At 35.4% G+C, this 18,182-nt stretch overlaps 1 protein-coding gene across 4 annotated transcripts in view; it reads right to left on the reverse strand.

The window, feature by feature from the left end:
* Positions 1 to 18,182, reverse strand: part of TBL1X (transducin beta like 1 X-linked) — a 379,125-nt gene that overhangs the window by 254,325 nt on the left and 106,618 nt on the right. For all 4 annotated transcript variants that reach the window (XM_043992597.1, XM_043992599.1, XM_043992596.1 and 1 more), the window contains one exon: positions 3,343 to 3,416. The gene's annotated coding sequence lies outside the window, so the exon portion shown is untranslated. The remainder of the gene's footprint in view (positions 1 to 3,342; positions 3,417 to 18,182) is intronic.

The raw sequence follows: 18,182 nt of genomic DNA on the forward strand, positions 1-18,182 counted from the left end.
GTCTAAGGCTGGGTCAAAGTGTAGGATTCAGACTATTTAGCTGAAGGGCAATACTGAAGCTGAAGCTTACATACTTCAGTCATATAATGAATGAGAAGATGGGACTGACTGGAAAAGACCCTGATGTTGGGAAAGACTGAAGACAAAAGGAGAAGGGGATAGCAGAGGATGAGACAGATAGTATCATGGATGCAACAAACGTGAGCTTGGACAGACTTTGGGAGATGGTGGAGGACAGAAGGGCCTGGCATGCTATGGTCCATGGTGTTACAAAGAGTTGCATATGACTGTATGACTGAACAACAAAGTATAGACACAGAACGGTGCCTTTTCTAGCTTTGATCCAAATTCTTTCCCAGAATAGTCTGACCAATTAATTCATCACTGCAACAATAGTTTATCTGGGATGCTATACCCTTTAAAGAACTCACAATGTAAAAGGTGTAGCTAACTCCTTCCAGTGGTGTAAATCACATCTAGACGCACTTCTTCATTTTATATTATCCTCGTTATGCCCTCCCAGAAAATCTCCAGAGACTTTTCCAATGTGATGGCAGTTTTCTCCTTGGTCTTTTAACATTCTGGAGATATTAGTGCAGTTCTCTGACTTTCCATTTATAGCATTATGTCACTCTCATTCTATGACCTACACACTTCTTTTTCCAACAAAAAAAAATTCCTGAAATATACGTTTTGGCTATTCCTTGAGCACAAGTCACCACTGGTAATAAGTTGCGATCAACTTATACCCATATCAGGTTATCATTCTATACACAATTCTGATTCTTTGGAGAATATAGTGTTCCATGACTCAGAGGCATGTATCATCACTGGTTGAATTGCATGCATATCATACTTTTAACAATACAGCCTAAGAATACATTCACTTCTTGGGATTGCCACATCACACTGTTGATTCATACTGAGACTGCAGGCATTTACTACTCTTAGATCTTTTTTTCCCCATATGAATTATTGTCAAACCACACCTCCCCCACCATTTCCTTGAATAATTGAGTTTTTGAACCCAAATGTACTTGTCAAGAATATTATAAATGGAATCTGTGTACTGGCTCCAGGTTTGACAAGGTGGCTCTTTCCAATGGTACAATTCTTTGAATCTAGTCTGTCTCAAGCCCTTCTTTTTAATGTCAAGAAAATAAAGTCATTGGTCAAAATGAGAACACTTCATCATTTATAAGCAGCTGAATCAAGCAAGTGTTAAAATGACTGTGCCTCTTTTTTAAAAAAGTCACTGGATTTATAACCAGAGCAAAGATGATTCTTTGCTGAGTTACAGAGGGCAGTAAAATTGTCTGAGTACCTGATAGATTCCTAGGTATTACTTTAATCACCCTGAAAGCTGACAAGACCTCAAGAGATTTCTTATTATCCCATTGAAGAGTGCCTCATTAACTTGAATCTACTTACACTCTGTCATAAAACTGGAATCCCTGGAAGCATAAGCATTTCTCTTGAGACAAATATTGTAAGTTTGTCTTCAGTCCTTTGATTTTTTGATCAATATCATTATTTGGAAGTTGTTAGTTCTCAGATAGAATTTGGTTGTTTTATCTGTTTGACCAGAGGGAATTGCCTCCTCTCAACAGGTTTGCTCAAGTCACATACTACAACAGAAGTAGTATCAGAATCAAATCTAAACCATCTTCTCAAGAACTCATAGGGCCATCATTCAGTCCTCTATGCGTAAATGCTCCAATTACCTTTGGAAAGGATGATATGGGTAAGGGCTATTAGTTGAATTTACTCAGGTTGGATTTAGCCTCTACTTTTTGGTTCTGTTATATAAATGGAAATTTTTGCTTTTTCTTCAGTTCAATTTTAGACTACTGACTGGTCTTCTGCAGTAGGAGTATTAGAGTGGAGTAAACGCCTTTCTTAAACACCAACGCTAACGTGGATACAAAGCAAAAGCAATCAGTGCTTATATCTAATTGTCTGGAACTTAGCAATCATATTTCACATTTATCAACAATCTCATTCAATTGAATGATGAGTGTGTATAATAGCAATACTGAAGGGAAAATATATGTGTATATATACACATATATAATATAAAAATTATCCTAATGGGATAAAATATGCTTACTCTGGCAACCTCTATATAGTACTAATCTAGGCTACCCTTTAATGTATACCCCATTTTTTGTCTAAGTATTTATATTTCTACACTTACAAATGGATTTTACGTTCCATCTTAACAATTCCTCAGAACAGGGATTCGGCCTTGTTTCATTTGGATCTTTTTACTTCTAAAACAAACATTTCATGTCTCAATTTACTCCTTTCTTTGACAGCTACCTTCTACTACCTGAGGGAGCAGCTAGGTAGCTAGCTGTTTTCTCTTCCTAGATTCAGCCTTCCAACTGATCCTGCAAATGATTGCCAAATTAACTTTCCTAAAACACAATTTTCACATCACTCCTCAATTCAACTTAACTTTCATTGACTTAAAAACTTTCATTGACAATAAAATAAAAAATAAAGTCATTAGCACGACATTCAATACTACCTTTCCGACACTTGTTCATTAACCTTCAACTATAGCTAGAGTTCTCTTTTCTGGACTAAAAAGTCACTTACTCATTACTAGCTTCCTATGAGCACTGCTAAATTCATTGTTCCCAGAATGCTTATCTTCCTTATGTTTATGTGTACATATATATAATATATATACATATATACACACAAATACATAGATATATATCTGTATATGTGTGTGTATATACATACACACATACTGAGAAACAAGATGCTATTGCTAATCCTCAGAAGAAACCCTTCCTGCAATTTTTGTCTATTGCTTTCCCAAGATAGGAGTTAATTTAAGTAAGGTTCTATACTCTAAAAATATTTAACATAATATTTCTGAACTGAAAAAGTCCACCCCACCCACTGAACCTGAGAAAAAGTTCAAATATGATTCAAAGACAAGTAAAAATTGAAATAAAGTTATTATGAGCCATCTGAAAAGAGAAGTACCTATCATCTATATGGGGAAAGCTCATTTTTTAATAGTTCAAATGAAATACATACTTTATTTTTTCAACTACCGCCTTTCTTCATTTTTACACTGGTATTTAGGAGCTGATAAAAGGAGTTTATTGTGAAGAACTAATGGAGATATATGATATTTTATGTTATTTTTTGTTTGTTTTCAATCAGCCAAACTCATCCAAGAAATTTTGAGTAATCTTCATAGTTTCCAGTACATAAAGCCAATACAGTTAATATTTATTTTTAAAAGACCAAAAATCTGCAGACACTGACAGGATATTAATTAGGTAAAAAGAATTCCATTTTATATGTACTTTCACTTACTCTGGGGCAAATGCAGGCAAGTTCCCAATTTTCTCTGGATTTTGCTTTTAGGCCAGTTTTCTATCTTCAATTACCTGACAATAAGAAAAACAAAAACAAAACAGTTTTAGTAAAATAGCCTTAAATAAATTTCATAATTACCCTATTGTCAGAAGAAAAATTCTGATTTCATTTTTACAAAGAATCTGGATTCACCACAAAACTCTTAACTTATAGAGTAGGACTGCCACCATACCTTATTCTAAAATATGTAGGCCTCCTTTAAAAATACAAAATGATGGGGGCAGCTAGGTGGTGCAGTGGATAAAGCACCAGCCTTGTATTCAGGAGTACCTGAGTTCAAATCCGGCCTCAGACACTTGACACTAGCTGTGTGACCCTGGGCAAGTCACTTAAGCCTCATTGCCAAGCAAAAAATTTAAAAAAAACCATAATGACGATATAGCAGAACTTTTTATGGTAGTAAAGAATTGAAAATACAGGACATATCCATCAATTGAGGAAATGCTAAACAAGTTGTAGTATGAAAACATAATAAAATTATTGCTATGTTTTAGGAAACCAGGAACATGATGAACAGAGAGAAGCAAGGAAAGACATATCAACTGATACAAAGCAAAGTAAAAAGAACCAGGAAAACAATAGACACAACTGTAGCAGATAAATGAACAAAACAATAAAACTGAATGTTGCAAAATTATAATGAGCAAGCTTGGCTTCCATGGGAGACATCAGAGAACAAAATGACCCCCTCTCATTCCCTACACACACTTCTTTACAGAGGTAGGAGACCATGAGTGTGGAATACTACAAACAACATGAGACTTTTTTGCTATATTGTTTAATTTTTTTGTCTTCTGTTTTATTATAAAAGATAACTCACAGGGAGAGTGCAGGATACAGTGGAAAGATTACAAAGGTATGGAAATGAAGAAGAAGGAATACAGTCATACAGAGCAGCTGACCCAAGAACCGAAATCCCTAATACAACCAAGCAAAAGAAAAAAGAGACAGTAGGACTGTGACGTGGCAGAGAAAGAAGGTGTTTTGGCATCTCAGAGCAAATGATCTGTGCTGATACTAACATTCAAAGTGGTAGTCCTATGCAAGAACTGAAGGTAGTCCCAAGAAGAGGTCTGCTCTTTTTACCTGTCTATCCAGAGAGACAATAGTATAATCTGATTTTCTGTTATTCAAATGTTTGCGGTAATGTAAATTTTACCTCAGTCATAAAAAGGCCAGAGGTTGATTGGAGAAGGACACAAATATAAATTTAGGAAAATGGCTCAACTTCTGCCTAAATGTTAGGAACTATCTTAACTGAGGTTGGTTTGCAGCAATTGTTACTTAATTCATAACTTTTTTGGAGCAAAGGAGGAAAAGCAATGTCAGTACTTGCTATAATTTCATTTCCCTCCATTTTGTTTACATATGTACGTGTGTACACATACATATGTACATATGTGAATGCCCTATTGTTAGAAAACAATACAAATATCCCTCAAGGATAGGAATTTGCATATGGTTTATTATTACATATATATTATATAAATATTATATTACATATATTATATATAATATTCCTCATATATGAGATTATAAATTATAAAGCAAGATTATAAGATTTAATCCCAGTTATAGAAAAATATCTGCAAGGTGACCAGACCAACCAGACCAGTGAGCAAAAGAGGATTTGTCTGGTATTTTAAGAAAAATTTTATTTAGTAAAGCAGTTGCTACACATACTAAGAATCACAATTCCTACCATCAAGAATTCCATACATTATTATCACAAAAACAGTTTTCCTCTAAAACGTGGCTGGAAAGTCTCACTTGCTTTCAGGGTTATGCCCAATTCATTAAAAAAATTATTTCTGCCAGCCCGGCCCTACATCCAACCAGGCCAGGAACTAAGACTGGTAACTGATGATTAAAGGAAGCACATGCTGATATGTTGCTGTTCATTTCCCATCAGATGCTCTTCCTGGTTTCAACTCCACCATCAGCATCTCCACCCCACCCACCACCACTCCAAGCCCATAAGCTCATCACCATGGAGATGGCTTCAGGTTGGCTACTCACACTTCATCAGTAACCTCAGGCACCTCTCCCTCTGAATGCTGGGCTAGAACATGGAACAAAAAACTCCTCCCAAATCCTTCCTTAATAGAGCCCAGCCAACTCTTCCTTTCCCACCAGCTGCTCTACTTGGTTTTGACTTCAACATCATTATTCCCCTGAATTACACTCATTTAATTTGTAAACTCCTAGAAAGCAGGGACTTTTTCTTGTTATTTGTGTTCTCAGCACTTAGCACAGATGTGTAATAAATGTGGTATGGTATGGGGTGATGTTATGTCATGATATATATACATACATATTTTTAAAAATTTATTTATGCCAGATTTGAACTCAAGTCCCCCTGAATCCAGGGCCAGTGCCTTATCTACTGCTCCACCTAGCTGCCCCTATGTCATGCTATACTGTGTTGTGTAAGTGGTTATCATTTTGCTAACACGGAGTCTTGTGGTAGGTTGGAATATAGTATCTTGAACATCTGAAATATGTAGTACTTGTGAGTAGAGGCAAAAGAGAACACAGTACAATATATCAGAGTAATCTATTAAAAAACAAACAAAAAAGACAAATCTCTATGTGTACATTATATGGTGTCTATTACTGTACTTATTTTATAGCCTTACACTAATTGTTTTCATTGTTATAAGGGCTCATTTACTACATTTTTAAAGAAGGAAGTCAATTGGCTCCATTCCTTTAAAGTAATGAATATCCAACAACACAACTCTCCCTTAGAAGAGATCAGTAGGCAAAATTCTTTATAATCTGCTCCTGCTTAGCTAACTTAGTCATTTACTATCATTTGATCTCTTCCACTCTCTCCCCCATTCTCACTCACCCCTCTCCAAGCTAGATAATGAATAAGCTTGAATTTGTATTACGTTTGTAACTTTTACAATGTAAAACCAGAACCATAAAATTAAAGCAATCCAAAATAATAGGAATGACAAGCCACTAATGCCAACTACTTTTACATTTCAATGATATATTGGTTATAAATAATATTTATTCTTGGCAGAACCTCAGGCTTGCAAATGCATACATTTCTCACCGATAAAACTTGCAAAATACATGTGCACACACTATTGTTGACATACATACTGTCTTGCTGATCATTTCTTTTGTGCAATTAATGAATCCATCATGTTCTTTGTATCAGATACTCAGCGACATAAAATTATGAATAATCTACTTATCCAAACTACAAGAGGTAGTACAAATTCCATGTGGAAATAAAGTGAATTTTACAGATCAGAGTTCCTATTTAAAGATCATTTACTCCATGCAAATCTAGTATGTCAATCTCATGAAATGATGAAGTAATAATATGAGTCAATCGATTCCATAAGATCTAATTAACTTATTTAGCTAGACTTAAGTCTCACTGAGGGAATCCTAGCTATCACAGACAGAATTTTAACAAGTTATCATGTCTTATAAGAATTCAAATGAATACAATGATCAATCTTGACTCCAGAAAGCTGATGATAGCACATTTTTTCATCTTCTCTGGAATGAAATCTTGGAATACAGGGGCAGAATAAGGCATATGCTGTCAGATGTGGTCAAACTGGCTTTGCTCATTAGTACTTTTTTATTATAACGTGGGGTCCCCTATGATTGAGAGAAAAGGTGATACCAGAAAATGACTGCGAGGTTAAAAAAAAAAATCACTCATAAAACTTTTCTTCCTTTCCTTGCTTGAACTAATCAGGATCTGGCCTTACTCTACTGGTATCCAGATAATGTCAAGATAAACAGAAAAAAGCTTCCCAACAAATGGGCAGATCCCAATGCTCCTCTCCCTTGAGAATTTATTGGAAGACATGAACAAGAGTTATACAAATGGTAAGGCATAGATGGACTGCAATCTGCATCACTGGAGGAAGGACCACACACAAAGAGATCATAGATCCACTGGGGTATGATTTCCAAGTGAATATTTCTATTTCTAAACTGTTTTATAATTAAACTTCTATATTACTTCACAGTTCTAAATAAGGTTTAATGTAATCTTTATTAAGGAAAATATCTTAAGGATTAAAGACAATGAATGCATCAAATAGAACTGGATTAGTGGTTTTTTCTCACATATACAGCTAATTTTTAAATGAAAAGTTATTAAAATAAATTTTGCACAGCTGTAAAGCCTAATGTTTCTTAAGTGCCTAAATAATCCTTATGCCGTGGTACTAATTAGTTTTCTAGTTTATAGATGACTAAATGTATCACAAGGTACTAAGGCACTTTGAAAAGAACCCTAAACAATCTGTTTTGAATCTTAAAAAGTCCTGCTTCTCCACAATTTGCACTGCACATTAAACAAGATTTTAAATATAATTACAAAATACATTATTTATCTCTGAATTTAAGCTCAAAATTCCCAAATACCATATGTTTATGCTGTGTTCATGTTTCGGTTTCTATCACAAGGACATATGCAAAAAATGTCCTATTCACCCCACATCCAGAAAGGTTAACTGAATAGTTTTCAATTTCATTCACTATTTGGTGAGGAAATTTTTAAAAACAAATGTAAATAGATTCATAACATCTCTTCAAATCAGATTAAATGATTTGTAAAGTATTAGCATGGAGTCTAGCACACAGTAGGAGTTTAATAAATCTTTATCACACTGCCAAATTCATATATTTGCATATTTTAAGATCACGATAAATCGGAACAGGAACTAAGGATACTAACAAATAAAAACAATTAGCAACTACCAACAACAAGGAAATTAGGGTCCTGGAAATATTCCTAAAGCTAAGTTAAGGAATTAGTTAACAAACAAATGATATCTGAATTTCATGTTTTCACTTCACAGGTTTTATATCTCACCCTAGAGAACTCAGTGCTTACAAGTCAATCAACTCTGAGAAAGTAACTAAAAAGGGAAATAACGTGTTTATTGTTTTTCATAGCCATAGATGCAGGATCCTTAACTTTTTTGTGGGTCATGGACATCTTAGACAGTCTTAGGAGGCCTATGGAGCTCCTCAGAATAATATTTTCTTTTGATTTTTAAAAATTTCATATCCAAAAGATATTATAAATTTCAATTAGAGATCAGTGAAAATAGAGTTTCCCCCCATCCAACTTTATAGACCTCATGAAATCTATCCCTAGAACCCAGTGTTAAGAAGCCTGCTGTGTACATCAAATGAAAAAGTCTTTTTCCATAAACAAAACCAATGCAGCCAAAAGTAAAAGGAAAGCAGGAAACGGGGAGGGAAAAATTTATAGGAAGTTTCTCTGATAAAGGCCTCATTTCTCACCTATATAGAGAACTGAGTCAAATTTATAAATGAAATTTATATAAGCCATTACTTAATTGGTATATGGTCAAAGGATATAAACAGGCAGTTTTCTGAAGAAATAAAAGCTATCTTTAGTCACGTGAAAAAAAAAAGTTCTATATCACTACTAATTAGATGAATACAAATTAAAACTCTGAGGTACTACACCATACCAATCAGATTGATTAATATTACAGAAAAGGAAAATAACAAATGTTGGAGGAGGAAGTGGAAAAAGAGGTTCATTAACACACTATTGGTGGAATTGTGAACTGATCCAACCATTCTGGAGAGTAATGTAAAACTATGCCCAAAGAGTTATGTATCTTTGTATACCCTTTGACCCAGCAATGCCACTACAGAGAAAATCTCGACCAGTTGCAAATGGATACATGAGCTGTACATAAAGAGTTATATCATAAATAAATTAGAGCAATTGGGAAGGAAATACTTCTGATAATTATGGATAGGGGAAGAGTTCTTGACAAAACAAGGAATAGAAAAGATTAAAAGTGATAAAATGTAAATTTTTGTTATTACTATTACATAAAACAGGGGGAAATTTTGGTAGAAATAGGATGAATACAGTGATAATTGGAAGGGAAAAAATTAATTGGAAAAAACATGCAAATTTCTCTGATTAAGATCTGATAGCCCAAAAAAATATGAGAGGGGAGAGAGAAAGAGAAGGAATCACTCCCCAATAGATAAATAGTCAAAAGATATGAGCAATGAGCAGACAAGCTCTCAAAAGAAGTCAAGCATAATACAAAATTGTTCAAAATCACTACTAACAAGAGAATTATAAATTAAAACAACCCGGAGGTTATATATTATACCCATCAGTTTGTCAAAGACAATAAAAAGGGAAAATGACAATTGTTGGAAGGGATATATGGGGAAGGAAGGACTAATGAATGCATTCTTAGTGTGGTTATTGAGTGGTCTATCCCTTTTAGAAAGCAATTTAGAATGATACCTTAAAAAGTCATTAAAGTTGTTCGTATTTCAAAAAAACAAAGATCTGAACTGAAAAAGACCCACATTTATTTTTTAAAATGCTTATAAGCAGGATTTTCTGTGTTTTAAAAAAACTGGAAACGGAGTGGGGAGTGGGGGAGGGAGGAGTCCTTCAATTGGGTAATGTGTAACAAATTATGATAGTTCTCCTCATCCTCCATCTTCTGGATTAGTGGTTTATCACTGCATTCAGAGTTCTAAAATATTACAAAGTTGTTTTTCTTTATGATGTTATCATATAAATTGTTCAAATTTTGTTTTCTTAACTCTACATCAGTTCATACACGCCTTCCCAATTTCCTCTCAAACTGAAGTATACAAACTTTTCACAAGGTCTAAGCAGAATCTATGTTTTGAGGTAGGATTGTGTTAGATGACCTCTCTTATGCAATGCTGTCATTCCAAATTTTAAAACAGAATATCAAGAAATGTTTAAAATACTAGACATTCATTAACAGAATAACTGGAATGAACTCTAATACCTAAATCCAAACTATCTGAGCAAAGTAAATTTCTGACATAGGCACTTGGCTCCATTTCTAAATTAATCCAATTAATTAAATTAATTAATTTAATTTAATTAAATCAAAGGGCATTTTTTATTTACAAAGATGCCTTTGACTTTTATCTGTTGCATATTACTAAGAGTTAAAGGTTCCATCGTATGGGACCCAATAATTAAATATACACTCAGATTCGTTTATTTTAGCTCTGAATCATGTGTATTACTTTTAAAAAAAAAACCAAACAGGTAAAGGGAGTTAAAGCAAGTGCTTTCTGTACTCAAGTTCCAGGGAGCAGTCCCTGGCACTGATCCCATGCTCAATCCCACTAAAAGCCAATACTTGCTTGACAAAACAGGCTAGTGACCACATTGACTTATTCTCCCACCTACCTAAGAGCCTAGAGGGGAGAACCTTCTGTCAACACATTCAAAATCCAGTTACCTGGGGCCCACTTGGGCATGAAAGCAGACTCAACATCATCTTCATCAAGAACACAGCAAAATAAAAAGCATTCATACCTTCTTCCTTACTTTCAAATGTATCCCTGTTTCTTTTAGTTAATATAGCCTAGGAAAAGGTTTATGTTATGCCTTTCCCCCCCTATTCTGTCTTCAATATACCTGTGCACAGAGGACAGTTAAAAGACATGAGTAACCACAAAATCCAACATAGAAAAGCTCCTTTCATAGAAAAGAGAAAACACATTCATATGATAATTTGGCCAAAATTATCCAAGTGTTTGTGTGTCTATATACCCTCCCTATTCTACTCTCTCCCCCATCTCCAATAAAGGAGAGCTTGTACAGTCTAATATATACTCGCATGTTATCTGTCATATCACATGTATATGTTGCATCATATATCATATATGGTATATACATGTATGTTGTGGCCAGCACTCCATCATTTTGGAGACAGCAGACAGGGAGGGTTGACCTCGATAAATGAAAGACAAAAGTAATTCCAAGGACTGATTTCCATTTTAACCATTTTTGTGAGTTATCTAGAGAATAGTCACATTCTACTTAAAAAGGACTCATTGAGTTTTACCTTCTAGTTTCATAACTTTTGATAGCAGTGCTATGGGAGTAGTTAAATCTTGAAAAGAAATAAGGTGACTGAATAATCCCTAAAACTGAATTAGAGCCTAAAAAATTAGAGTCAGCTCTATTGAGTTTCTCCCCTTCTAGGAGCTACTTGTATAGCAAGTGAGACAGATTGCTGTTTCAAAGGGACAACTTGCATACAAATCATTTATTTCAAGGTGGAGTGGGGAAAGTCACCCTCTACACAAAGAAATTTGGCTGCTGAGTTGACATTTTAAGAAGCTACAATTAGGTTTTGCAGCTATTTGTAAAACAAAGCATCACGAAATTGAAAAAGAAAACTGGATGAACGGGAGGTGTACATATAAAGCAGTACATACAATTTATAATTCTTTGAACCTTTAAAGCTTATTTTTCCTAATCAGGTTCACAGACAAAATACTATATTCATTGTATATTTCTGCAAACCTTTTAGCTCCATTTGCTTTTTGCTGTGTAAATTAATCAATTTCCCAACAGATTAGACATGGTCTTTCTTCTCATCCCTCTACCCCACCTCCTTCATTGCAAAAATCAACCTCAAAAACAACTACATACTTGAATGAACAAAGGTTTGTGGACTTTCATCTAGGCAATGAATGAGTGAGAATTATTTGGAATATGAAGCTGTCAGATGAGGAGAGTTTGAAAGCTTTGAAAGCAAAAATAAGTACTTTCAGTACAGTCAGCAATGTCATCACTTGATTAGTTTCTTCCTGAGGGGCCTGCAACTTACTAGCAGTGTGAATGGGGGTATTGGTTAATTTCATTTTCTTCATCTATAAAATGGGTATGATGCCTGTTCAGTGCCAACCGCAAGGTATTGTTCTGAAGATCAAATAAAACAATGAATTTGAAGTGCTTTACAAACTTGAAACTACTATGTAAAAGTTTTTAGTTGTTTGCTGTCATTGTTACTATTGTTAGAACCTAGATTATCACCTGGAAGGAACACAACTAAATAGGGAATAAGTAATCAGGAGATCACAAATTTAGGAAGGTTGGAATGAGTATAGCATAAGTAGCCTATATGGTAGGACAATCCAATTTATAAAATTTGATTCTAAAGGAAAGTTAAAATTATCCTCACAACAAAACCGTGAAGTAGGTGATACAAGAGGAATTACCCCCATTTAAGACATAAAGATATTAAAATGGGTCACATGGGGTAACCTTGAATTTAAGACTTCAAATCCAATGCTCTTTCTACCGTGGCAGGCTGTCTCACAGAACTCAATAGTATCTGTTGAATGACAAAACCATGAAAGAATTTGGAAGACAGAGTGGCATACAGGTATACTGGGTTAAAGAGGTAGGGAGAGTGAAGTGTCTGTCTGCAGATGTGGCTTTACCTCTATTCCTGTCTACAATTTCAGCTTTCCTTTTGCATTTCCTTGATCCTGTTCCCCTAGAAGTTTTTTTTTTCCTTAAAGAACACATATCTGATTTCATCATAGAATCAATGAAAAAGGAAACTCAGCACATGGAATTTAATTTTAAGGACAATTTTGTATAGAATATACCTATTCTATAGAGGAATAATACACAGTACTTGAAAAGTATAGAGCTTTTACTACCTTGAAAAGATAGAGGAAACAAACACCTCTTTTTGCATAAAGGCAAAGTTTCCCTTATGCTGTAGCACATTTCATAATATTGTAATAACAATGGTCTTTTCTGCTTTTCAAAGCTCTTCTACATCTATTATCTCATTTTGATTCGAAGCTTTTTGGCTATAGGTGTAGAACACATTCAAGACTATTGAAACATGGTATTAAAAGGGATGGACTACTTGACTATCCTCATCCTTGTGCAAAATGAAGTTTGGGTGTTTTCTAAAAGCCATTAAGCCCTAGACCAGGTGTTTATATGCTAGGACCCATTAATTTTAAGGTATTCTGATAACTATTTCAATATTGATTTCCTTTGTTCTGTTTTCTATGTATTGTAGTTTACGCCTTTAAAAACATTCTTCTGAGAAGGGGTCCATAGGTTTCACCAGACTGTCAAAGGGTTCCATTATAGAAAAGCTTAAGAACACCCCCCCCCCACACACACACACACACACTTCAGACTTTACAGAAGGGCAAATTTCAATGATTTTAAGAATTCAGTTAATCATTAGGATTTTTTTTTCTGTGATTTTTTTTCTGTAAATACCACCACCACCCCCCAAAAAAGGGAGGAGGGAGGGAATTAGCAGACAAGGGTACATACAATCCTGCTGATTAAGGACAATTAACAGGTCCCAAAGGAGATAAAAATCCCCAAGGTAACAGGATGTGGTCCCACTACAAAGATTTTAGCAAATAGGTCAGGTCCAAAGGACACTGAATAACCAAATGCTAGAGCTAGCATGGAGATTAAGGCAGTGACAAAATCAAAGCCGGAGTATAGGTCGTCAGCACCAGGTAGATTGAAGACGACATACTACCAGTTCTTATATATGGCCTCAGTTTTCTCTCTTATACAGAAAAAATGCAAAGTAACCAGCTGCCTTTTTATACCATTTAACTCAATTTCCCCATCTGTAAAATGGGGATAATAATAGTACCCACCTAACACATAGCAATATCTTTACCAAGAAAGCCCCAAATGGGATAACAAAGAGTTGGATGTGACTGAAACAAATCATCACCACCACTACCTAATGTGTTTGTTGTGAGGATTAAATGAGATAGCATATGTAAAGTCTTTCATAAACTTTAAAGCACTATGCAAGTGCAAGTATTATTTCCTAAGGTCACATAGCCACTTAACAGCTCATGCTACATTGCTGCCTGGGTTTAAATCTTACTTTAGAATGTAAGCTTCTACAGTGCAATAGGGTAAAGGAAGTGTGGGGAGGGGGTAGGGTCAGAGGTATCATTCCTTCAATAAACTTCTTTAGACTTGCCTAAGATCAAAGGATTTGAATCCAGATCTTTTACCTCCAAAGTAACTACTTGTTCCCTCATCCTATACTAAAAATCCTTAAAAGCAAGTTACAAAGAGCCATTAAGAACACAGGTGGACTTTCAAAAGGAAAAGAATAAAGCAGAATGAGGGAAAAAATTACAAAATATTTCAAACGAATGAAAGTAGTCGAGTACTCCCTCCTTTATTTTATCCGATCTGGAAAAAAATGAACATAATTTGTGGTATTATTACAGTTTATACTTGTTAATGTACTTCAGCTGTAAAGTCAAAGAAATTACTTCAGGGATAAAATGCTCAGCCAGAAAGATTAAAACACACACACACACACACACACACACACACACACACACACAAGAAGGAACATCCATCTATTACACACTGGATAATCTACACAAAGATGATTTTGAGTTATCCTTGTCATTATGAGAGAAGTGATACAGCATAATTAATAAAATTCTCAAAATAAAAGGAAAGGACAATATCCTTGAAGTCTTCAACCCTATCATTTTAAAGGAATGTGGGTTCCTTCCCAAGCTGACTCTGCCCTAAATATACACCAAATGTAATAATATTCAGGAATGAAAGAGAGGCATTTATGTCGAACATATTTCTAATTTTTTTCAGTTCCAAATTCTTAATCTTGTCCGACACCCTTGAAAATATACACATTATTGAATTCTCATTCAACATCCAGGTCTCTGGATTTTCTGTTTACAGTAAAACATCAACTCAGGCCTCAGGGCACCAAGTCTTCATAATCATTGCCAGTTATCTTCACCCAGTGAGTTCTCCCCTGCTCTCCCAAGGGAAAGGTGGAAAAAGCCAGTCCCGCTAAGTTGATGGTCAGGGTTTTTTACTCAACCTCTCACTCTGTTTTGATCTGTTCTCATCCCCTTAGCTAGTATAGCGCCGCCTGTTATGCCACAAGCCTTCCCTCCCACTTTAAGCTGTTACTCCCCTGTGGTGTGTTTTTTTTTCCACTGCTCCTAAAAGATGCACTTTGACAGAGAACAGCTGTGAAAATGCAGCCAAAAACAAATCACAATTGGGATGTGTTAAGTCAGTTTGGGGATAATAGCTTTCTGCATTTGGAGAATGTTTGGAAGGGTATTTTCCCTGTTGGATATCACATTGTATTTTCTAATGCATTACCATGTTTGGGGGGAAGCGGGGTAAGAGATGGATATACAGCAATTATTTGTCCTATCTTGAGTAGATGGTAATCTCCAACTTCAAGGATTATGGTTTATCCTGCTTTGCACACAGCAAGCATTTCAAAATTTCCAGGTCATCTCATACCAGACTGCCTCCTCTCCAGCCATGAAGCCCATCCCCCTCCCACTGGAACCTAGGACTCATCGTCTGGAGCTACCGTTGACTCTGATTCATGAGCTTTCCCTTTTTCTTATAGCTGTACTCTTTGTATTAGCAAAGAAATGGAAACAAAATGGGTGCCAATCAATCAGAGGACTTTCTCAACAAACATACAGGTAGGGGCTGAACTAAACATTTCACTGATAAGAAAGAACTCCCAAGTGAAAAAAGTCCCTCTACCAAAATACTTCAGACTCTTTTCTCCAGCTTAGAATTCTTAGAAAGTTGCCTAGGAATAATTTTACATATGTGTGTATGTATACATACATACACACACACACACATACACACACAGACCTATTTGTGTCTAATGGTAGTCATCTCTGGGTCAGGTTGGAGTGGGGAAAGGGAAGAAAAAAAAGGGGGGAAAGAAAATTTACACGATAGCTTTGTTGTGTATTTAAAAGTGATAGCAAGTTGTACATAGTGGATTTGAAGTTTCAGGAGCAATCATCTTTTCTGTTATACCACATTACAGAAATGCCTATTTTGTTTCACAATTATTTTTTTAAAAATCAAATAAATAACAGTTGCCTAGGACACTGAAAAATTAAGTATTTGCCCAGGGTCTCACAGGCTAGACATGAACCCAAGTTTTCCTAGCTTCAAGACCAGCTCTCTTAGTTTTTCTTTATTTCCGAACTCAGGGGGTTGCAATATACAACTATATAGAGAAATACAGGGGAAGGCCAGAGCCCTAACCAAAACTTCTAAGTAAACCAAGTTAATTCTGCACTCATCCAATCTATCTCCTCTCCAAACTCCTAAACTGCCCAACATTTTGGGTCCCAAGACCCCAGCCTTAAGTTCCTGATTACCAAGATTTTCCTTTGTTTCTTCTAGCTAATCTTAAAGACATCTTAGAATTCCTCAAGTATCTGCATTCAAAGAAGAACCAGTTAATAATAATAATAAATATATATATATATATATATTCTCCCATTCCATTCAACATTTATTAAACTATGTGCAGAGCACTGAAAAGAGGAGCAAGTTTCTTGGGTCTTTTTGATCACTCCTGGGAATCAACAATAGCGGGAATATGTACAATCAACACTGTTTATAGCCCCATGCAGTCCCACATCAACCATCCTCTTTCTTCAATTTGCAAATGGCTCAGAACCATGATAGGGCTCAGTAAAAACAAGGGTCAAGACAGCAAAGAGGATTTGTTGGGACAATGAAAATGGGGAGGGTCTTCTGTCTTTCCATAAGCATTCTGAATCAAGATCTATTCAAGTTTTTCTAAAATACTCTATGATGCTCTGTAATTAGGCATTTTAATTTCTCCCACAAGGCAGCTGGTATACAGTTAAGAAGGCTGAATGTGGAGTTCAAGGACATGAGTTCCAGTCCTGACTCAGAGGAAAGATAGAGTATGGAGATCAACTGATCACTTCTTTGTTGCTCAAATTTCCTCATTTGGAAACCGAGGGGATTGAATTCTTTTTAACTCTAAATCCTAGGCTCCCATAAATCAACACATGGAAAACAAGGATATCCTACAGTTTTATGAGCTACTACCTCATATAGTTTGCTTTGCGACTGTCTGATGCACTTCGGTAGGTCTGTTATTAGAGGCACTTGTTTGTCGCTTCATTAGACTTTAAGTTTCACCAAGGCAAGAACCAAAGCATCTTGTCTAAACTTCATATCATCCCCAGAAGATACTTAATAGATGTTAACTGAATGAATGAAATCACATTAACATCCTCTTTCACGCAACAGTTCCTTAAAGCAATTTTGAAAGTAGGCTATATTTTTTTAAAAGAATGTGTTCAAAGAAAATTATGAAAATAACAAAATATCAAAAAATTATTCACAAAGCCAATACAAGTACTAGTATAATAGCAATCGACAACTTAAGAGCAGAATGTATTACTGGCATGCCGAAGAAATATAATACGTCACACAATATGTCATCTTGACAAGTTTTACTTTTTCAAAACCTGATTTTACATTTAATTTTTCCCCTTCCTCCATACCTTTATGCTTTGAATTTCTTCTCCATCCCCACTCACAGGATATTTAAATTTTTTATCCTCCTCTAAGGAAAAAACATAATTCCTACTTTCTCCATCACCCCTCCCCAGCAGAGAATGATTCTTCCCTTTTTATAGGACTTTGTTCATTCACTTTATCATACTCTATTTTCTCTTTTGGTTATTTGTTCAACTACCTTAGGGATAAAGAAGAGACCTGTGATTTTACTGGAATAGGGAACTCAGAGGTAAGGCAATTCCCCCTACCAATGGAGGTCTATTCCTTCTCTAGAACTAACAGTCCAAGAGACTTGCCTAGAAAATTGAGAAGATAAATGACTTGTGCCAGCATTACACAGCCAGAGAAATGAAAGGATAAATGACCTGCACCAGACTCACACAGCTGGTAAATGTCAGAGGGCTGGTCTTGAGACCAGATCTCCAACCACTAAACCACAGTGTTTCACCTGCCTAATCTCTCTTATTAGAGATTCAAATAAAAACTCACCATGTTTGTCTCTAGCACCCTGAAACGTTTTCTAAAAAATATACATGTTGAGGAAGTAACGCAAATA

The sequence above is a fragment of the Dromiciops gliroides genome, chromosome 3 (genome assembly GCF_019393635.1).
Source record: "Dromiciops gliroides isolate mDroGli1 chromosome 3, mDroGli1.pri, whole genome shotgun sequence".
Classification (NCBI taxonomy): Eukaryota; Metazoa; Chordata; class Mammalia; order Microbiotheria; family Microbiotheriidae; genus Dromiciops; species Dromiciops gliroides.